Below are 23,462 nucleotides of genomic sequence, written 5' to 3' on the forward strand. Positions count from 1 at the left end.
AATAAGAATCTTCTAAAGACGCCAGATATGACATCATTACACCAGTCCTTTCTTACTAATATAATGCCAATGTAATAATGTCCATAGTCACATTTTATGGCAACTACTAAAATCTGCAATGAATCAGAGCGTCTTTTACTTTTATTCAAGTTTGAGAAAGTATAGAGCAGGTGTGACCCCGGACAGAGACCCGTGTGCTTTGTCCTGCAGTCGTCGTCCACCACCAGCATCACCGCTATCACATACAGTTATAAATCTGGGGGAGCCTTGGTTAGGCTGCTACACGGATGGAAGGAATTTATCCTCAATCCCTATAGAGAGAGCCCGGGAGAGAAAAATGACATGGCCCATCCTCTAAGGCTCATAAAAGTCTAAATTAAATATCAAATGGAACCACTGATGGATAGCGTCCCCTCCATGGATCCCCAGCGCCGCCTCTGCCTCCACTCCCTGACACGACAGGTGCTGCTCACATGACTGGAGAGCCAGACAACTTTGTTAGCAGAATTGTTCTCAGTTCTGCGTAAAGCCACGGTGTACAAAATGAGGGAGTCGAGTAAGTGAACGCAACAAGGCACCATTATTCCTCGCTGGTTCCTGCCACAGCCGGATCCTCCCTTCCTTTCAAAAGGATCCTTAAATATTGTGCATGTATGACTGAATGAGGATGTTTCCTCAGACGACTTAAAAGTGCAATTTGTCACATATCTGAATTACAGAGTGTATGATTCTCTGTATCCATATTTATAAACTCGTGATTCCCCCATCCTCAGCAAAAGAACACTTGGAAAGATTGCTGTCAGCCGGGAACACCTCATTGGGAGATACTGTAATACTAATGCCAGCCCAGCCACAATAGCTGGCGCTATCGCCAGGCTAAAACTGTACATTATGAATCATCAATTGTCGCCCTGCTTTGTATTATCCCCAGAGAAAATCCCAATCTGGGCTTGAGCCCACGGCTGATGGACACCCCATTATTCACTCGCGCTTCTTCAGCTCTGAGACAGGAGTGGGGATAGGCAGTAAAACGACGGCCTTAAGATTAATCCTCCGCTCTTTCTCCTGCTTCCCGAATCAGAATGAAATAGAACATTCCCTTCCCTTAATCAAAAAGTTTTTATCATCTCCCCCCTCTCCAACTCAGGAAGTGGGGATAATGCTCGTTCTGTCGCTCGTCCTGTGAATTGACATTGGGGAGGGTGATGAGAGGGATCTGCTCTTGCTGCCTTTTGTACTATAACAAGTGAGCACAATTTAGATGAGCTGGTGGTCGTCGATCAATACGCGCATTATCTCCCATACGTATACCACGCAAGCCTTAATAATGGGGTTGGCAAGCCCTACAAAACGCCATGGCGCCCACGTCACTGAATGGCCTTCACAATTAAGATAATAACATGGTGAAAGTCAAAGAGAGCAGAAGTTCATGGTACTGCTGTGCAATGAGGGTGAACACAATGAGTTTAGACAAAAATAAAGCCTTTTGCCTCAAGTTTACATAATGTAAGAAGTGTGTTCATAACTAGGGATGCCCCAATCAAGTTTTTCTGCCCGTGTTCTGAGTCATTTGATATTGAGTATCTACCAACACTGAGTCCGGATCTGATGCTTGTATTTACCTGGATAATACAGCTGCACCATGCACACTTCAAGTACTTTAAAGTTATTAAAATCAACCCAGTGTGTATGATTGACAGTTTAATAGCTCTGCAATGCAAAACAAGAAAAAAATGTCTGCATGCAAACAGTTCCTTAAGGGTTTTATTTTTTACAAAAATACAAAATGAACCAAAAATATTTTCATGTGGCGCTTTTCAAAATTCCGTTTGGAGCAGCTTTTTCAAGTAAACTAACTAAAATGCGTCTTTAGAAATTGGTCTCAAAACTATTTTGTGTAGGATTGTAAAATGAAAATGAGTAAAATGATTACACTTAAAAGAAGTGTTATAGCTGAAAATTCCCAGTATTATATTAAACCAGTTTAATAAAAATGAACAAAGAAAATCAATTTCACTTAAAGGGGTGTAGCAGCTTAAGCTGAACATTGAAAAAAAAAACAGTTTCTACTCATTGGAGTAGCAGCCTTACAATAAAACCTTAATATCTGCTGCAAATTGTGATTTCTGTTTATGACACTTGTGTGATGACAGACATAACCAAAGGATCAGCAGTGTGTGTTCACAATAACTGATCCTGATTAATTTAAAAATGTCTCTTCTCACAACCAACTGTATAAACTTAAAAGGAACTTCACACTCCTTTCTTCTTTTTCGCTCATAAGGTGGAGGACGTGCAGCACGAAGTGAGATGTGATTTGGTTCTCACCGAGGTCACGAGCATCGGGTGAGCTGTTGTGGTTGTGGTTTCGCCTCACACACAGTCAAAGCCTCGATGCCATCACGCCTCGGCCCGCATCACTTAGCGGAAGGGTGTGAATTTGTTTTCGGCCAGGCGTTAATGAACTGTGGGCTTTGTAGGCTTAATGAGAGCGTGCTTCTATTACGCAAAAGGTAACTGGGAGGATAACAAGAGTTTACAATTCAAGAAACTTCTCCCTTTCCACAGTTTAGGAGGTGTTTTAACGAAAGGGGCTGCTGATGGCCGCCGCCACCGCAGTTCATCTCTGACCTGCCAAATCAGCATGAGGAAACAAGACTCCGGGAGTATTCGTCATCCATCAAGAACACGCGGTTTTGTGTCACGGCTCCTGGCTTCCAGCCAAGTCCAAAGCGACGCATTGTACAGCAGCCAAAAGACAAAGGCAGCTCCCCCTCTGCTCTGCGAGAGCGGTGCGTGGAGGTGTGGGTGGTTATGCAGATCACTAATTGTACAGGCCACCGGGGGAAAGAGAGAGCGAAATGGCAGCCTCTCTGCAAGACATGCCGAGGGAGGGGAGGGACGGACTGGTGTGAGCCTCCCTCCCCTTCTCCATCTCTCTCTCTCCCTCTCTTTCTCCTTCTTTTTCACTCTCTCTACCCCAAATTGGCAGCTGGCAGGCAAATGAATGCGGTGTGAAGTGAGCCCACTGAAGTGCAGGGTCCTGCTGTTCAGGCAACAAAGGAGCTCCATGCGAGACATCTGCTGTTCAGTTATCAGAATACATTTAGTCACGTGCCTCCCTTCCCTCGCTCTTTCTCCATTGCTCTTCCACCACGGCCCCGCAACATCTATTCTGTCAACCGAGAGCCTTTCTTTCTCCCCACTTCTCTTCAACGCATTCTTCTTCACATCACTCCTCTGCTGACACCCCCCCTACACACACACACCTCCTCCCCATCCCTTTTCTCATTCTCTCATTTGCCACCGTAATCCCTCTCTCCACCTCTTCTTTTGCTGCCTTTATTTAAACAGTTTAGGTCTGGCAGATAACCCCAGAGTGTTTCCTATCTGGTCCAAAATGCGTTAACCCTGTGTGAATGATCACAAGACGGCCTGAGGAAACGGCAGACTGAATCTTAATGAGCCACGCTCGCACAAGCAAAAGTAAATTGAGCTTACCACCATGATAAATTAACCTAATGAATGCAATTGTTTTGTGGCACGCTAGCTTGGGCTGGAGCCAGATGGTCAATACTTAGCGCTGAATTTTGTGTCTCCTGTCTTTTTTTTCTTTTCCTTCGTGCTTTCTTGCTTTCTTTTCTTTTACACTCAGAAAGTAAAATGCATACAAAAAAAGCAACTGTATTTTTTTTTCACTTAAATTAGTTTTTTAAAACTGTAAAATCTCTCAGTTTTCTTAATTTAATGCCTATGACTTGGTTTGCAATGGATAAATCGCCTGTCGGTAAGCATCTGCCCGACACCTCGGACTAGGGCCTTGCAGCTGAGTAAAACAAGCAACTGTGGTGACATGATAGGGGTCCACAGAGGAGACGGCGGTGTGTATTTCTCCCCGTTTCCTGTCCCAACTCACGATATCCGTGTTTACTTTAACACTTAATCTCTGTAAAGTGTGTCATTTGCTTTTGCACGCTCTTCACTCTCCACTTCGTCCTTCCATCCTCTCCCCAGTGGTGCAGGCTAGCATGAAGGTTGCACATCCAGGAAGGGACAAACCCCCCTCCTGTACTGCGTGTAAACTAGATGACTTCCTCTAGGCAGGTGGCACATATCCAGATGTTCTCTCAATTTCCTCCCGTGTGCGCGCATCTACTTATGTGTATGCCTGCATGTATTGCTTGAGCTGGTGACCTCTCTGCTCTCCCCACAACATCACCACTGGAGCAGTTTACACCATAATGACTTGTATCGCCCGAGGCCCCGCCACATCTGTGGCTCCCTTCCTCCATCTCTGTCTCAGCCTTTTTCCTCGTTCTGTCTCTGTTTTTCTGTCTCTTTGTCTTTCTGCAAACCCTCGGACACAACCTGTCCATATTTCTTTTGTTTATACTTTATTCTTTCCAGTTTTTAAACTCTGCTAAGCTGTCATAGACTTTCCCAATCGCTTCGTCCTCAAGTAAGTGCTGTCCCGCTTTGGTCCATAGCACTATTACTGCAGAAAAAAAACTGCATGGCTCACTTTGCAAGGACTTAATGCATGTCTAACATGACACCTATCAGCCATAATAAACAAACACATCATTCAATGTCAGCCAGCTTGAGAAGGTACTGTAGTTGCAGCCCCTCATTGGAATGCCCAGTGTACAAGATAAAGCACAGGGTAAGCTCTGGCAGCACTGAGTGAGTCTAATGTCACATGGAGTGACGTGTGCTCCACCAACAACAACTCAGCTCATTACCCACTCAGGAGGAAAGGGAGGGGGGAAAATGGTGCGTCCAAAATGTGACCATGTGCTGACCGGGCGTTCTGTCCCGTCCCCACACCCTCCGGGCTGTATATGGAGAGCAATGACCTCTCACTCAGACAGTGCGGCGTTCGATCGATCATACGTGACATTTGTGACATTGCATGCATCCAAGATATGCATCTCGGCGGTGTCAACTTATCAGTCAAGCCGTCTCGCAGGCAGGACATACATATCACATTACATGTTCAGCAGCCCTTGTGCTCCACGTGCGGTTGGACTCGAATTCTTGCACTTTCACACAAAGTAAACTGTGCCTTTGTGAATGTGGCGTGGTGCCGACGCCTTTTTCACCTTTACAGCTGACGTATTCCCTGAAATCGTAAACAAATAATTGACTTCATCATCATAACACAGAGTGCCTACTTCTCACTGGAGATGCACAGTATTTTTGAAAATACACTAGCCAGCTCTACGGTACTGTACAGTTCCCATCTGGATTTACACACACACACACACACACACACACACACACACACACACACACACACACACACACACACACACACACTCCCCTCACCACACACAGTGTCTTGTTTTCAGGTTCATTAAGCCCCTGTGTTACCCAGAGTGGCTGACAGGATGAGGAACAGTGCAGAAATCTCCCCCTGCAGGTATCCATTCACATTATCATTGGGAAAAAGCCTCTCTCGTCAGTGCCCTTGTTACGGCTCGAGGGGGGACCACTAATTAGAGAGACAAGAACTGCTTGAGAATAAGTCCATTACACCCATGTGGACCCAAAAGCCTAAAATACCTGAAATATCAGCAAACTCACAGCATCCCCTCCAATCGCTCCATTTCTGCCGAGGGCATCTTTTTAAAACATGGAAAAATATGGCGAAAGAGTTATAGAGATAGACCGAAACGAAGGACAGAAGCTGTCAGCTATTTGAAAGGCTTTATGAAAATTATCTTCCAATTAGAGGTGATGATCAAATCAGGCATGAGCCCCACTCTTGAGTTCTTGATGATTCCTCTGTCTGTCTGTCTCTCTCTCACTCAATTTCTCTCTTTTCCTCTCTCTTTGTCTCTCACTCTGTGTGTGTGCGTGCGCGCGTGTGTGTGTGTGTGTGTGTGTGTGTGTGTGTGTGTGTGTGTGTGTGTGTGTGTGCGTGTGTGGTGTATCCACAGCTCAGATGAACTCATGAAAGGAAATTTGGTTCGCTTTCTCATCACTGGTAATTACACTAATACATCGGAAATGCCTCCTTCAAAGTGCAAGAGCCATGTGGGGCACATCATTATAGTAATATAGTTTTGGCTGAAATATATATCAAACTGATTATCACCGCTCATTGTTTATTCTCAAACACACAGCCACGAAGGAAGCTGAAGGATGAAAAATGCAATAAATAGATTCTGAATGAATATTTTAACCTATTGTTCAAATAACATAAAGGGGGTCACTATAATAAGAGGCTTGCTCAGCTTGCAGTGGTTGAAAGTAAATAAGTACATTTACTTACTGTTAGTATTGTACTTAAGTACAACTTTAGGTACTACTTTCCTTGAGTATTTTATGCTACATGTGCTCCAATATGTACTACCACAACTGCTGCTTCTTTTGCTATATATTTCATATATTTTGAAGACTAGTTTCAAGGTGTGCGGTGGTTTGCTTATCTACGGTATTGAAAAAAATGCAACTGGACGGAGAATCTCATCTTTACTTTAGTTATGTTTAAATGGGAGACTTTTTACACATTTTCATCAAAAGAAATGATTTCAAGTTTCAATTATTGTAATAAGAGTTAAAAAAAATGAAAAAAGTTCTGTTTTCAATCCTTTAAATGTCACTGTAACTGGTAATAATTGTAATTCTGTAATACTTAGTAAAAGTATAAAGTACTTTATTACAGTAAATAATGAGTCTTCAGGTTTTTGACTGTTGTTTGGACAAAAGAAGGTATTTGAAGACGTCACTTTGGGCTTTGGGAAATTGTTACGAGCATTTTTACCAAAATAATGATCAGATCAATCAATAATCAAAATAGCCATTAGTTGCAGCCCCACTTAACATTCCGTTGTTAAGGAAAAGGGTGTGTTGGATTTATAACACTAGACCAAAAAAGAGTGCAATTGCAAAATGGCAGGCTGCAAATTAATTGTTTTATCTCAATTATCTTGTTCTTATAGTTGTTGGAGGCCAAAATCGTCATTGAAAATAAAATTCGATTAACTGCCCAGCCCTAATTTTTACAATATAGCACTTTTACTGATACTGTTTACTTCTCTGCACAGTCCAAAACAACTTCAAATCATGACAATACATCTATAAAATTGTGTGCAGGTGCAGTGTGCAAAGTTGTCAGCTTCTCCTTAACTCCACTCTTTTGCCTTCTGATTTCATTATGATCCAACAAATGATCCATTAGTTTTGGATGCGGGCTCTAAGTAGGCAGCTGAATTCAGCCCGCAGTTGGCAGTATTTATGCAAGTTGATTTAACTGCTGGATAGGGTCCTCTTGTGAAACACGAGTCAGTTCCAGCATTTAACCTCACCATACTAATTTATGCACCATGGCATAGGGTACTTTATCATCTGCTCTTTGGGGAGAGACAGTCATCTCATTAGGCAGGATTTAATGAAATGCAAGGATAGACTTCTTAATTCCATAGATGGCTGAAACAAAAATCCCAGCGTAAATCCTGCACTCCTCTGTGGCGCTATAAATTGTAGCAGGCAGAGGAGGAGAACGTGAGGGAGGGAGGATGCCAGCGGAGACTTTTGGGTGAGGGAGAAAGGAGATGGAGGTTGATATGAGCTGAGGTGTAACTGAGTCCATAAATGGGGTTTGTAATTGTGACATTGCTGGCTTAAAAGTTGCACTAAAGAATGCCTTGGAAACATATGAAATTAAGACATATTGCTTTACATTGTAATGCATCAGTAATATATATTGCCCAATAATACCCACAATATAATGGATGCCTCTGTAAGCTTCAACACAAGTGTTTCTTAGGGCCAAAAAAATCCCCAAATGTAGATATATCTGTACTGACAGCAATAGGCCTGTGCATCTTAACCACCCTCTCCACTATTCTTCCAAAGTCCCACTGCTTTTCTAGCCTCAAGCCAACTAAGATATGTTAAATCCTTTTGAATGTACAGACAGTAGAGAGAGGAAGAAAAAAAATTAGGGCAGACTGTCGACTGTTCTTGGCAAATGTACATGTTCATTTCCAGCCGGTGACTGCTGGGGCCCGCAGAAGAGAGCCACCAGAGGAGGAACACACCAGCCAATCATCAACAGCACGACGCAGAACATTAACACCATAATTTACATAAAATTACTTACATACTGGTGTGGTAATTTAATTTGTTTGACCGGTACAGTGTAACTGCAAGGAATAGATTCATACATGCACCACAAGGGAGCTCTGCTTACTCTTCCACATGGCTAATTCTTTCATACAATATTATGGGAGAAAAAATAGAGACGCTATAGAAACCTTAATTTCATTTAAAGGTCCCGTTTCCCCGACCAAGACGAGAATGCACACGCACACATGCACGTGCACATACATGCAAATGTATGCGTACGTAAGCATGCGTTAATACAAAGATAACATGGTGTGTTTGTCATATGCTAATAAGACAATGTACACATTAAGATACTTCAGCACATAATAGAGAATTATAATGTCTCAGGTTCTCGTTTTCCTTTGTTTGGATTTCATACTTTATAAATCCTTCAGTGAGCTTCAGAGCTTCTGATACAATGAAGTGGACAAAATAACAGGATCTAATACAAATAAAGGCTGCAGATATAAATTCTACATGCGTTTGTCATGCAGGAGGCATGTTGGCAACACATTAAAGTAATCAGTGTCCAGGGTTCAGTTCAGACATGCATTCTGTTCATACACTGTACATATAATGGACGTAGCTTTGACATCAGCCACTGGTTTGCGGATTTTCATTTTAAAGCCACAACTTTGGCATTTTGGCTGTCGCCATCTTGGTTTTTTGAAGCCAGATATTTGGCCATATTTGGACAAGAGGGTGGAGCTGTACAAGAGCAAGGGGTGGATCTGACTCACCAGCCAGCTTTCATTTCCAACTTGTCAAATACCACCTCTTGGTCAGTGATTTTGGCATCAGATTGATTATATGAAAAATATATGAAAAATCAGATGCTCATATGCTTCGGACATGATGCTTAAAAAGACTTGAAGTCACAGTGCAAGGTGGGACACGGAGCTAGAGTAAGAACATTTACAGAACTGTTGCAAAATACGATCCATCCATATCACAAGCAGCAGTTATCAACTGTTGGTGTATCAACTCTCGAGGATGTGTGGCAATCACCACTTTGATATACAACTTTTGAAAGTCACACAAGACTGAAAACAGTCGATGCCTAAATTGCTGATGTGTCAGTCACTAAACCTACAAAGTGACTTGACTGTGACAAGAAACAGCAACCTCTACATACTAAACAGAAACAAATGGCAAGACTTGAAACCACCTGCAGCTACAGCCATTAGCCGCTATATTACCTGCATTGGCACATAAACACCTGGAGGCATGGAAAAAGTGATATGGCTTGATGACGAGTCATCTTTCACACCTTTGCCTAAATTCAAATTGGTTTAGGTTGCCTGTTGGCATCTATTTAACAAGGTCTAGGACTGGAACCGTTTGGTCAGCCAACTTTTTAGAGTTATTAGGTCCAGTGATCACTCTGCAGGGTACCATAACTGCAAAAGGAATATGAAGCCATTTTACAGGACAGGAGGGACCACTGGGTGCCAACAGCGTTCTCTCATTATGTTTCCAAACTTGATAAGGTCCTCATACACCTGGCTAAATAGATTCTAGAGTAGTTTCTAGAGCCAAGAATGTTGATATTTTAACCTGAAAAATACAGGATATTTTCAGGGAGAGGAGAAGGAGATGAAGTTAAAAATGCGAAAAATTAAAACTCCAGTTAAATACTTCTGGTCTTATTTTTTGTTGTTTGGGTACTTAAAAAACTCAAAAAACACTCTCCAGGTTTTATCTCGTAGTATGATGATCAAACCCCAAAAAATAAGACCAACATTGTAAAAATCCAACACAGTCTTTCCTTGATTTTGTGTTCATTTTGCCAATACAAATTCCTTTATTTATAATTTATTTGTTATATCTGCTGAACAACGCATATTTAACACCTAGCACTCAAAATTTTAGATATGTCTCCCTCTCTCACTATCAAAAATCGTCCACACGTCTGACTCGTCATATGACATGAAGAAGTAACGGAGAACATAATACAATGGGTTCTCTGCCTGTTTTCTGAATGGATTCTTTGAACTTAAGGGAGAATTACAGCAGCTCTTATTCACCATCAGCCACGCCTGACCTGACAGGAGAGCTGTCACCTTCTCGTCTGCCCGGCCGCTGTTAGCTTTAATGCAAGACCCCCTCAGCATGACAAGGAAAAAAAATAATAATAAAAAAATACATCACCACTACCAGAAAAAAGAACTTAATGTCCTATTCACCCCTCCGCCCTGCACCGTTTCGGAAATTGCTCAATCTTTTCTTTTCCCCCTGTCCCTGTGCCATATTATTATACATTGTTTCTGAGGAAAAGCATTTTCTATTATTGCCATTAAAAATATGAAAGTTTAGCGAGAAAAAAAGAACAGAGCATGTAGGATGTAGAGGAACATTTGGAGAAGAGAGGTGAGGGTAAAAAGCGATTGAAAGGCTGTAATTATTTGAAATTGTCTGCTAATGTGTATTATCATGTCATTAAATGTAAATGAGATGGAGCTAAAAGACCCAACGCAGAGGACTTGTGGCTTGCTGTAGAAAAAAAGAAAAAAGGAGGGGGAGAAAAGAAAATGTGAGATTAAAAAAAGGAGAAATGTCAAGGCTATGTTCATTTGTGGGAACATAAACATTTAATACTCTGACCAACCTGTGTCAATGAACGAGAGCATTGTCACATGACGGCACGATGCATTTACAAACAGCTACTGCAACTTACAAAACCTTTGAGGCTGCTGCTGGCACACAGATAAAGAGAGGGCGGATGGTAGGAGCGATTTAGTGGGAAGATCCTGATGCTGTCTGAAGTCCCGAAGACAATTGTCTTGACTGTGAGTGGGTGTGTGTGTGTGCGTGCATATGTGTTTACTCTTGCATTTGATCCCTGACGTGAGCGAGCATCATTCCACTTCAGCTGCTTAATAAGGCTGTCTGGGCCAGCGGCTCCTCATGGCCCCCAGCCCTGTTATCAGAAACATTAAGCTGAATATTAATGGCCTGGCCCGAGACGCATGCCATTAAGCTTGGTTAGCCATTTCTCTCTGTCCTTTCCCCCTACCACTGTACAGGAATTAATGAATCGTGGGTAAAACAGGGAACACAAAAGAACGAGGGAGATAGAGAAAGTGAGAGAGAAATGGGGGGGCTTGGTCGGTGGCTATTTCTCAAAAAGCGGAAAGATAAATACGAGCAGAAATGTAGCATGTCATGTGTGGACAAAGGAGAAAGAGGAGAAAAAGAGTTAGGTGGCAACATATCTAAAAATAAGCTCCTGGTTGTATTTCTTTTTCTCCCACTACATTAATAACGCACCCATGACAGACCTTTGTGTCTTGCTCAAAGAAAGAAACAACGAAAAATTATTTGGTAATGATTTGTTCGTCTCTATTTCCTCTGGCTGAGCAGGCGCAGAGGTTTACATTTGAAATGGAACAGCAAGACGGGAAAGCACTTATTACTCCCTAAGTGCTGTGCTGGTGCAGCCTAAGCAAAGTGAGCTGTTAACGGATATAATTTGTGTAGAATAGCCAGAGGAGAGCTTTTGATATGCAGAAGAGCTGACCTCTGGACTGCCACTTTAATTGGGTTTTTAATTTTCCAGGCCATCTGACAGTATCAAACATGATCCCTGAGCTTTGCCCCACTGATTGGAACCACCGTGACAAGAGGAGCCTGACGTCCTCTCTCCGCTTTCAACAGAAGGGAGGACAGCAGAAAGAAAAAGTGAAAAAAGGAGCAAGAAGAGGGGAAATAAAAGCATGCAGGGCCAAAGGAGACTGGAGGGCTTGGGATGGAAATTTTGCCTTAATAGTGAGCAGCGTAGTATTGTACGCGGCTGAGGCTGAGGCTGTGCTGTTGACGGGATACCACCCTCTGAGACAGGGAGGAAAAGTGCAGGCTGCTGAAATAAAGGCTGTCACTTCTGACTAGCAACAGCACACACAGGACCAGACCAGACTTCACCACTTGGAGAGGTGCAGCAGTTGTATACAGTACACTGAAGAGAGAGCAGGCCGGCTAATCGTGACAGAATATCACCCTGTGAAAACTAGGGCTGGGCGATGTGGTTGGTAAAAAATATTGCAATATTTTAAGGCTATATCATGACATCAAATATATATGTTGATATTTTGAAATCATGTCTAAGCTACTGTAGACTACTACAATACTAAACTACTAAATAAACTACAGAAACGATAAAGTTAAATAAAGTATAGTTACAATAAAGTTAAATGAAATAGCTACTATTAAATAATAAAGTTAAACAAAGTACTGCTATAATAAAGGTAAAGTATTGTTATAACAAGGTTAAATAAAATACTGTTATGGTAAAGTACTGCTATGATAAAGGTAAAAAAAAGTCCTGTTACAATAAAGTTTAATAAAGTAGCTATTATAAAATAAAGTTAAATATAGTACCGTTAAAATAAACTTAAATAAATTGTTGTTATATTAAAAGTAAATAAAGTACTTTTATACTACATCTAAATAAAGTATTAAGTAAAGTACTGTTAAAATCAAGTTTAATAAAGCACTGTTACAATAAAGTTAAATACAACACTGGTATAATACAGTTAAATAAAGTACTGTTATAAAGTTAAATAAAGTATTGTTATCATAATAAAACTAAATAATGTGTTGTTAACGTAATGTTACAATACAATTAAACAGAGCACTGTTTGAATAATGTTAAATAAAGTATTAATAAAATAAAGGTAAATAAAGTACTGTTATAGTGAAATTTATCAAAGCAGAATCACTGGGGCTTTTATTCTGAAGCCCCCGGCTTGTCTCAGGCCTAATGTGTTGGTGCTTTTGCTGTGAACTTTAAGTTTCCCGTCAACAGTTAGATGTTAGCAGTTACCAAAAAGTTAAACTGTTATAGCAACACTGTTAAACTTGAGGATTTATTCACTGTGGGTGGGAAACAAACAGCTCTCCAGTTCATATATTAATAACACGTGCATAATGCATGAGTGCTCTCATAGTCGCAAGATGCGTCTTCACTGTGGTGTGGAGCCCTGCAGATACAAAAACAGACACTTGGCCTGCTCACACGATCGCCAAGGAGAGACTGGCCTGGATAACTATATCCAGGATATAGTTTTTACCCATCCGACATGGAACAAGCTGCAGTACATCGAGTAGAATTGATGTATCGCCCACCCCTAGTGAGAACTCAAAATTTCAACAAAATCATGCCAAAAACAAAAAAAAAAATCAAAGTCATTAGGTGTGATGTATCCATGAGCATAGAGAAACTTCAGCTCTCTTGCCTGGAGAAGTAATAGCACGAAGCGGAATGGCTTTCAAATGAGGCTACATCGTCAAATCCCAACATGGCCCATCAGCACGCCAACCTCTACAATTATCACCTGCGCCAGTCCATCTGGCTCGCTATCGTCACACAGACAAGAGTCTGTCTTGTGGTTTTTGGACAGAGGTTCCTTACTGGTGCCTGTTTGTTCAATCTGCAAGACCACACAAAGAGTTTCAGCCCTCTAATCTCCTAACCAAACAAGACAGCAATTACGCAGGCAGATAACTAGGGGACATTTTCATCCGCAGTGACAGTACTGGCACAGAAGTGTCGGAGACAGAAGAGGAGAGAGAGACAGACAGAGAGAGGGAAGGAGACTGTTGTCCTGTTTGAAGAAAAGAGAGGTTCACCTGCCAGTCAGAATACGCAGAGACGACTGTGACACACACTGTAGTCATTACAAATGGACAGGGTTATCTCAAAGACCACTGGAGGAGGTTGTGCAGGTCCCAAACCTGCCAACAGCATGTGACAGTTATTGACAACCTGACATATTTAGCCACATTATTAATGTAATGGAATTTATTTGTTGCCGACATCAAACTCGGAGAGCAGATCTGAATTGGATTTCCCTAACCGAGCCTAAACATCCAACTCTTTGTACAAGTAACCGTGAATCGAAAACTATAAAAGTTGAAAGAAGATGACTCATGTCCTTGGAAAGCGTGAGAATGTGAATGAAATTGGCGGACAGGATCATCACTCAGAATTAAGTCAGTTCCGTGACATGCATTAGACAAATGTAGCTATTTTTCACAAGTAGTGGAATACATTACAGTTGAGATTGAGAGTAATGTACCTTTCTTGGCACCACTGAGATTCTACAACCTTTAGTCATTAACAAGTGGGAACTTTTCCACCTTTTCCTTAAAGTTCATGTTCTCATTGAAGCTAAATTACTCTGTCCAAAGATACTCGTAAAAAACCCTGCGATGACAAAACCCTTTTAACGTGTCAGGAAATGCAGAGCTGTTATATATTTGCGGGCTACACGCCTGCTAACCCACACTACGCAGTCAAATCTGCATGCATAAGCATTCACACACGCGCACACACTCAAACAAGGCCCCCGTAAAGTCATGCTCACATACACACATATGCAGAAATCTCATTAGAGCCTTTGTTAATTGCTGCAGACAAATGCTAATGGTTCAGGCAACAAAGCAGCTGTGTGTATGAAAAATGAGAATCCACAAAGTAATTATTACATCCAATATTAATTTAATTATACCATTTTGTGCGATACAGTAATTTAGGAGGGTTTTTCTAATCACACACACTCTTGAAATAAATTAGGAGTTACGGAGGCACAGGGGAGCCGAGGATTTCTCCACAGACTCACTAGGGGGGAAATAGCATCATTCTCTTTCAGAGAACTGGGATTTTCACATTTAAATTAAAACGCCACTGTTGCTCTCTCATCAAATGTGAGACAAGAAGAAAAAGGAGTGGGACGCCTATGTGTTTTTTTGTGCCAGAAAAACAGACACTTTATTTTTTTTCCCCCTTCTCCTGGTGGCCATGCTTTGCATTTGGCTGATGAGGGAACCAGTGAGACGGTGTGGCTGTCAGCGCATTGGCTGTGTTTGAATAAAAAATTTAATTATTAATCATCTCTCCTGGGCCTGGTTTTGCCTCTTCGCCTCTCTCTTGTGAGCTCAGAAATGTAATTGCGGTTGTTTTCTATATAATCAGTAGCCAGAGAGTTGGTGCTATTACAGACACTCGACAAGGGAGCTTTTGTTTTAATCTTTTGATTCCAAAGTCAGGTTCTTTTTTATCTGCTGTGGTGTACACAAAAGCAAGTTTGATTGGCAGGGAGTTTGCATCTTTTTTTCCTCCCCTCTCTCTCTGTGTCATGTAAATTGTTATTGTCTTTTACCTCAAATTGCCTGAGAAGTTTGTCAGATGAATAGATCCACAACAGCAGCCCTTTCTTCTATGGATTTGTACACTACACAACATGCATGATGGCCAGTTATAATTCAAACAAACACACCTAGGCCCCAGCTAGTGCGAGTCTGTGTCTCTGCATGTACAAATTGGACAGATGTATGTTAACAGTCTCTGCCATTGTACCTCGTTTTATGTGTGCGTGTTTCACTCCCCTTCCCACTCTCCTTTTTTTTGTATTCACACTTTTTAATAAAGCAGAACATCTCGCCTCTGGACGTCACATGGACGGACAGCTGTGCCGGTGGTCGAGGTGAAAATCAACCCCAGGACATGTCAAAGAGTGAGATTTCCAGTCCTAAAATTAGATGAGAAACCTGGGTGTCTGTGAAGGGTGGGAAGGAGAAGGAGAGCGAGGAGGGAAGGAGCGCAGAGGGGTGAAATAAAGTGTTAGAGAAGCACGTCCACCCCTGGCTAGTTACTGTAAATCAGGTCTCTGAATGACTAAGGGTTACACCTCAGGAAGTAGCTTCCTGGAGTCAAAAGTGCAATGGTATTTATATAATAACACTGTTTCATTCCAACATCCCCCAGTAACAGAGTAATGGGGCCTCTGCCAGCGGCGCCTTTAATGCTCTAATGGCAGAATTAAAACCAGGAGATGGCAATGAACGGATGTAAATTAACAATCACCTCGCGATTACAAACTTGCATGTGCACACACACTCTTACACACCCACACAAAGGAAGTCAGCCCGCCAACTTGCTCCCTCCGTTGAGCCAATAGGGGAACTTGAGTAGCATCTGACGAAATTGGCCCATTGTTTTCTTAGCTGCCTGGTTGACGTTTTAAGTTGGCAACACTTGGAAAGAGAAAACCGTTTCACCTGATGTGCAGCCAGTGGTGGAAGAAGTTTTACTTAAAGGCACCTAAAAGTTTTGCAGGTTTTTCTCACCAAAATGCGCAAAGTCAATTTTTAATAGCTTAAAAAAACAACATTAAGAGCAGTAATATAGCAGCAAACATGTATCTGTTATATATAGATACAGTAGAGTAATGGTGTCCTGACCAGAGAGTACGCAGGTTTCCATTAACCCTCAAATTGTGCAAACTGCGAATATACTGTATATTACACCTAATGAAACACGTCATTTTTTAAAAAACTCGCAAAACTTAATGGCTATGCACTTATCGGTAGGAGCTGGCTCCCTCAGGCATGATGCAGCAGGCGCTACAAGAGATGGTATTGCATTGCATAACTCAAAAGTTGAGCAGATTATCTGGAAGTTTTTAATCCACAATTACTCTGTGAAATCATGGACTATCACCTCCTAGAAATCCCTCATACATGGCCGCTCCCACGTATAAGGGGCTTGCCTTTTCATTATCACTCGCATAACACGCCTATGTTGCCTTTGACTGGAAATGATGGCTAGTGCGGTGTGCTGCAACGGAAATAAACTAGCCGTTGTTTTGAACATCCATCGCCATGCTTCTTGGAATTGTTATCGCGAGAGGAGAAGTCACATAACGTCACTCAGTGTAAACGCAGTCATCTTGCAATTTGAAAATATTGCTTAATTTTTGCACAAATCTGTGATGAAAACCCGCCTAATGACTTGTGGGTGCAGGTGAGTGCCTGTGTCTGCATTCAGCTCGCTAGGTAAAAGCTGCCTCTGTGCAATACGCTCATACAGCAGTTACAGCTGATAATACTGGTCTGACCCATGGGGTAAATGCAACTGCTTAGTGGCCACCATCCTGTTCCTCTCTAGGGTAATACTGTTAGCTTTGTCAGCATTGTTGCCGTTGTTAGCGCTGTTGGCAACACAAACTGTTAGCGCTGTTGGCTGCTAGCCACTGGCTCAGCCAGGGGGGGGACAGTGACAACGTACCTTTAAAGTACTCAAAGTTGGTTTGATTTCACAAGGTCCTGAATTGTTCACATGATTGTAGTCTTCCCAAATTCATGGATTATACCCCAATTACTGGCTCATAATTATGTGGAATATACATTAAAAAAATGTTTGCATTGCGTATGAACAGTGGATGAAAACAGCCTGTATTATATATCAGATTATTTTATTATTATTACCATTGCTTTAATGTCTGAGCAACATTTTAATGTTTGCTGATGAAAGTGAAGCTATTTTTTGGTTAGGTTAATCTGTGTGTGTAAAATCTTAATATGTAATGTAGCTGACAAACAAATGTAGTGAAGTAAAAAGAACAGTACTTCCAACACAATTGCAGAGGATTATAAGAATATAAGTATTGTAAAATGAAAATACTCAAGTAAAATATAATTACTTCAAAATGTGCATGAGAAAATAAAAATCAGAGTGTCCAAAATTGGAGTTTATTCTATTTTGTCTAAAAAATTTGGTATAGTAATACTGTGACTGCTTTCTTACTTGGTATTTACATTTGTTTTACTTTTATTTTGTAACACTATAACTGATTCAGTTCTTTCTGTTGTCATTTGCTATTCTATTTTGTTGCTTATCCTCAAATAGTTCAGGACACAGCGGGTCAGGCAACCTGCACTGTTAAAATACTTTGTACATAATTAACTGCAAATGTTATTGTAATTAAAGGAAATTCACACACGGGGATTTTACCCTCCTTTCACCACCAAGCCTTATGTTTTCTACTGGGACAGGAAATGTTCAAGGGATCAAACTTAGTTCACATGTTACAGGTGGTTAAGATATAGCTACAATTCAAATGATATTCCTCTGGGGAAACACTAGCCCCTGAGTATTTACAGTAACAATGGGTCTGGCATGCTGCCCATGTTACTGCCACATGACCATGTGTGAGTGTTTAGTGGGCGGGTGAAATGGGGCAGCAAGAAAATAATGGACAAGCAGGGTGAAGATGTAGCTGGCAGACTATATTTAGGATTTTTTTTCTTTTTGCAAAAGGTTTAAAAAGAAAATCCAGGTCTCTACTGAAACAAATGATGTCAATTTTTCATGAACTTATCTGTACTCCCTAATGCTCCTTCCAGGACTGATATTGCGCCATCATTCACCAACCTAAGTAGAAATAAATTGATGGATTATCATTTGAGTTTATTCAATGGCTCAAACCTTATGGAAGGAGAAAAGAACAGTCCTTGCCATTTAGGATAATGGTTAAAAATGTGTATGAGTGTTTAATGTCCCTGCAGTGTTTGCTCTGTAGGGGTCTCGCGGGAAGAGGAAGATGGCTGTTCTGGGTCACTGGGGTGGGGACGGCGAGAGCTTAGTCGATTAGCCAAACTCTTTTTAACCACATCAGGCCCGACTGGCAGACAGGCTGGCTGGTAGGTTTGGGCACACTCAGGCTTTTTGTTGTCCTATTATTCCGCTCGATGATTGAGATAATAAGCAAGGCTTTCTCTCTTACCCTTTACTCCCCCCCTGACTCTTTCTGTCTCGTTTCTTCTTTAAATGTCCTGTTGTTCCACTCTGTCATTTCCCGTTGCTATTTGCATTTTTCTCTTTCACAGACAAGGTCATTTATGGATTTGCTGCTTTTAGTTTCTTGCATCAATCCTGATCAGTCCGTTTTTATCCTTTTTCCCGCAGAAATATGAGAATCACATCTACAAGTTTTAATCTTAAATCATAGATTTATATTAATACCTAGATACCAGATGCTAAGCTGGTGCCTATTCACTTCAATGGAGGTGCTCAACCAGTGCATACACCAAAAAAAGTTTTTAGCTTCTGGGTTTACTTCTGTGTTATGCGGCCTATTACATATGCCAAGTAGTATTTTCCCACTGACCCTGCCCGTGACTTTCCACACAGCTTACTTTTCTACTTTTTTACTTACTCTTCTTAACTCCAGGAAGGTTTCACAAATAATAAACCTCCATGAATCAAAAATCCATAACAGAAAGATTGCTAATTAACCTTGTTTGCAGCTTGAGGTGTCCTCTCAACAGTTTTACATACGTCTCTTTTACAACAGTGGCCTATGGGGAAGAAGCTTTTTGGCAGACAGAGAGTTTTGCTGTTCGCTGTTCAGCTTGTTACAGAGGGGATGCTAGCTGTTCCCCTGCTAATGTGTGCAGGCCTTTCTTCTCTGATAACTTCAAATCCAGATGCTCGATAGGTTTTTACAAGGAGCTGAATTATCTGCAGAGATCTCTTCCTCTCCAAAACAAATTGACCTGGTGATTTAAACCACTAACAACACTGAATAAAGCAGTGCCAGATTATCAGTCAGTGTTCATCTGATGGTGTTTGGCTCATTGCAGCGGGGGTTGCTAGTCCAGCTCCTGCTAATGTGTGCTCACCTTTTTTCTCTGATAACTTCAGATCCAGACGTCTTGGAGGTTTTTCCTGGGAGCTGAATTATCCACAGAGGTCCCTTCCTCTCCAAAATGAATACTGAAAAAAGAAAGAAAAAAAAGGTTAAAGCAATTTAACCTTAGAAATCAGTGTTTCTCCAATGCTGTTCAGCATGACAGGGGCTAAAGCCGAGCTGCTGCAAACCTTTTCTGAGCTTCCAGGTGTCTGATGATTAAAAATCTTTATACTGTTAAAATATAAAGTCAAAAATGACCACAATCTAGGAGAAATAGGTCTTACAACGTGATAAAAAAGTAAATTTATGACAGCTTCTGGCAGAAAACCACAAATGACACAACCATGTCCTTGATTAAAATTAAGGATTTCTCTGTGTTTGAACATTGTTGGTAACTTTTGGACTAATTGAAGTACACAGCCCAACAAAATATAAAACATGGTTCTAGTCATTATTAGACATGTTGATGCTGAATGTTGATGATGAAAAGTTATGTCTTTAAATTCTTTTTCACAAATTAATCTTTAAAAGACATCATATCCTACAACCCCATGTTGAAGCCGCGGTCCAGTGACTCTTACTACCTGTGCTACATAAGAACAGTTCATTTCAGTTCACTAAAGTACCCTGGTTGACCTCAAAGAGCCTTCCTGTTAAGAGACAAACAAGTCAAACATGCCGCACACAACCTCCATCAGCCCATTAAACAGGATTTTCTTGATATTGTGACAGATGGGCAGTGAAACCTGTACTGTAATTAAAATGTCTTCCTGTTTAAGCATTTACCCTGTTTTTTCTCTAAGCCCATCAATGCTTCGGTACAGTCATTTGACCTCAGATGGCTCCACGTGGAACTACGTAGCATACAGTACTGCGCGGGGCATGCAAAACCTCTTTACTGTAACAGTCAACATGGTAATGCTGAGCTAATCACATTACGAAAGAGCTATTTGGTTAAACACATTTAAACAAACTCTGACACAGATCTTATGGCCAGACTACATATGTCGAGGGATTTAAATACAAGGTACTTTAAGGTTAAGTGGCGCCGGGCATGCCCCTCCTCCTCTGGTACCCCCTGCAATGTCTGATTCTGCATTTGCTTTTGTATAAAGCCAAATAAGGAGATTTGAAGAGATAAAAGTAAGGGGTACTTAAGTCTGCTAACACACTTATGGTATTGTGCAGTCTGGTGCAGACCAGTACATCAATTGCAGCCCGGTACATTTCATTTTGAAAGCTCTTTCCATAGCCACAGAAGACATATAACTGATTCCACAGGCTGTGTAGTACTCCTCCTCATGACAAATATAGTGAAATTCATATGTGAAATGATTGCAGTGCACCTTTAATACCTTAAAGAAACTTCAAGGAAGTTTCTTTAACATTTATAGTGTGGTTTTAGTGTCTAATACCCTGCATCACAACAACCGACAAAGAATAGAAATGAATGCAACACTTCAGACTTCACACAGTAACATGCACAAAAAAACATGTTAAGCTGGTCTTACACCAAATGACATGACTAAATGTAGTGAACAAGAGTCCATGTTTAAGTCAGCGTGTATCTGATCCATCAGCCAGCACTTATTTAATGAGAAATCTTCATTTTTAAAATGGTTTGTCTCTAATTTTTATGTTTGCCTCTCAATAATTGTGCAGGAGCTAAATGGTTTGATTTTACAGATTTTACAGATTCAGATTTATTCTAGATTTTTAGAACTTGAGCTTTTGCACAACATAATAATACCTTAAAATGTATTCTGAATTAAACACTAATCTACCAATGTTCTGCAGTTTCAAATGTGCTTCACTTTAGGATGTTTACTCTATCTATAACTGATCATACGCATTGACCCAGATAAAAGGCAGGGGTTGGGTAGGGTTGAAAGGTTGGCTGAGGACAGGTGTTATAGCGGAGTAAACCCAGGCCTACCAGATACAGATATCATCATGGTTGGAGGGGACCTTCACGTGACCCCAACCTGCCATTGGGGACTACACAGATAGATGTCCTTATCTTTCCCTGCAGCTCCCCCGCAGCTAACTGACAGAACTGGGAACTGTCAATCACCGCTGACATGTGATGTCTTACTCAGCCAGGAGATGGGACAGCACCAGACGAATCACTTCTAAATGACAAATCACTGTCGCGGTGGTGGTTTATCACCGTTTTGTCTTGGTACTGAGATACGTCTATCACTGATTGAGGACAAATATGTGTTTGGTTGGGTGTGATATTTGTGAGTTTTGTGTGATAGTTTGGGTTTAAAATGTCTCCACAAAAGAGAACTTTAAAGGAAGAGCTAGCTGACAGAAAACACAGAGAACGCATTAGGCTACTGTATGATGTGCTAAAGGTTCAAATAGCTGATTTCACAAACAGGTGGCACGAATAAGAAGGAAGATTCACTTCAGTTAAGTGGTGATAATTGAGTGCTGATCTTTGGTCGTCCCTTTCCCTCTGAAACTGACAGCCTCTGTGACCTCCTCTTTCTTTCCCTTTCTCATCCCAGCTGCTTCCTTATATGGCGAGCTATAATGATACACGTTGTAAAGTCTGTGTAAGCACTACCTTCAGACACTAAAAGTGACCCTCAAGAGTGTAATGGAGCTATATTCCTCCTGGCATTGTGAAAAGGTGAAAAAAAAAACAATTTATAACTCTTTGTACTGCCACTTAAGGACTCCCATCAGCGGTTTATTTGCAGTGAATGAGGAAGCTTGTAATTTTCAGTGTTTCTCAAGGAAAATAGGTATGTTTAAGAGGGTGGATAGCAGGTTAAGCTGCAGGTTCAGGGTTGGTGTTTGGAGTACATGTTTTTGTGTTGGTTAAACGTGGAGATTAAAGCAGAGTGCAATAAAAACATGTAATGACAATATGGACACGTGACCTACAAAGGTCAACATATCTGTATAGTCAATTGCTAATTGAGAGATATGTCTGGTGATATTCTAGATTTTTCTTATTGTCAACAATTCTGACGACAATACAAAAACCAAAAAAGCTTATTCCCTTGCTACACACCTTCAGTGTTGTAAAAAAAACAACAACAAAAAAACAACATTTAAAAGCACATAAGTAGCCACACAGTCAACAGTTTTCATTCCTAACTATAATGCACAAGGTACCCCTCCAGTTTAAATTTTTGACGCTCAGAGGTGGCATGTCAATTTAAGTTCTTTATATGCATTATGTCTTTTCAAAATAAATTCGCATTTGCATAGGAAATGTACTGTTTCTGCTTGTTAAATACATATGGTATGGTAAAGTTATGTTGTAGGTAAAAACAAACTACCAGTTTTTAGATTTACTTCTTATGTTTCGGCAACAAAAGTTGTTATATTTAGAAAAAAACCATCATGGTTTGGTTTAAACTATGAACGTTTGTTACCCACCTAATATAATATCACGTGACACGTCACTAAAGTAATATGCTACAATCAACAGCACGCTGCATTGTTATTAAAACAACTCAGTTCACTTTTGCAAACCGTTGTCTCTGGGTGTAAGTCCAGAGTTTGTTTGGTCCAGACTCTCTAGCTCTTTATAACATGACAGTTGCTCCAGTTGTCAAAGAAGGCCGCCACCCAGTGCATTTCATACCACTGCGAGGGGGTGCGTTGTTGTGTCAGTATCTCACCACTGACTAAGCATCGTCAGTTGAAGAGTTGGGAGTGAGACCTGGTTGACACTAGTTTATTTTGAGTCAATCTATCTTGCGACCACAAACACCCACAACTTTTTGAAATGTGTTTTGATCCGCAAGTGAAAAAGTTCCCAATAAATGCACTATTTACTCCTGTTTGAGTCACGTTTGCCACTGCTACAGTGCCCTGCTGTTCCAAGAAACTATTTCGTGTTTTTTTCAA

At 41.0% G+C, this 23,462-nt stretch overlaps 1 long non-coding RNA gene across 1 annotated transcript in view; it reads right to left on the reverse strand.

The window, feature by feature from the left end:
- Window positions 1–23,462, reverse strand: part of LOC148187441 (uncharacterized) — a 118,698-nt gene that overhangs the window by 13,218 nt on the left and 82,018 nt on the right. The window contains exon 2 of the long non-coding RNA XR_015778757.1: window positions 19,579–19,672. This is a non-coding gene — a long non-coding RNA (uncharacterized LOC148187441). The remainder of the gene's footprint in view (window positions 1–19,578; window positions 19,673–23,462) is intronic.

This window comes from Plectropomus leopardus, chromosome 14 (assembly GCF_026936395.1).
Source record: "Plectropomus leopardus strain MGB_pleo_1.0 chromosome 14, ASM2693639v1, whole genome shotgun sequence".
Classification (NCBI taxonomy): domain Eukaryota; kingdom Metazoa; phylum Chordata; class Actinopteri; order Perciformes; family Serranidae; genus Plectropomus; species Plectropomus leopardus.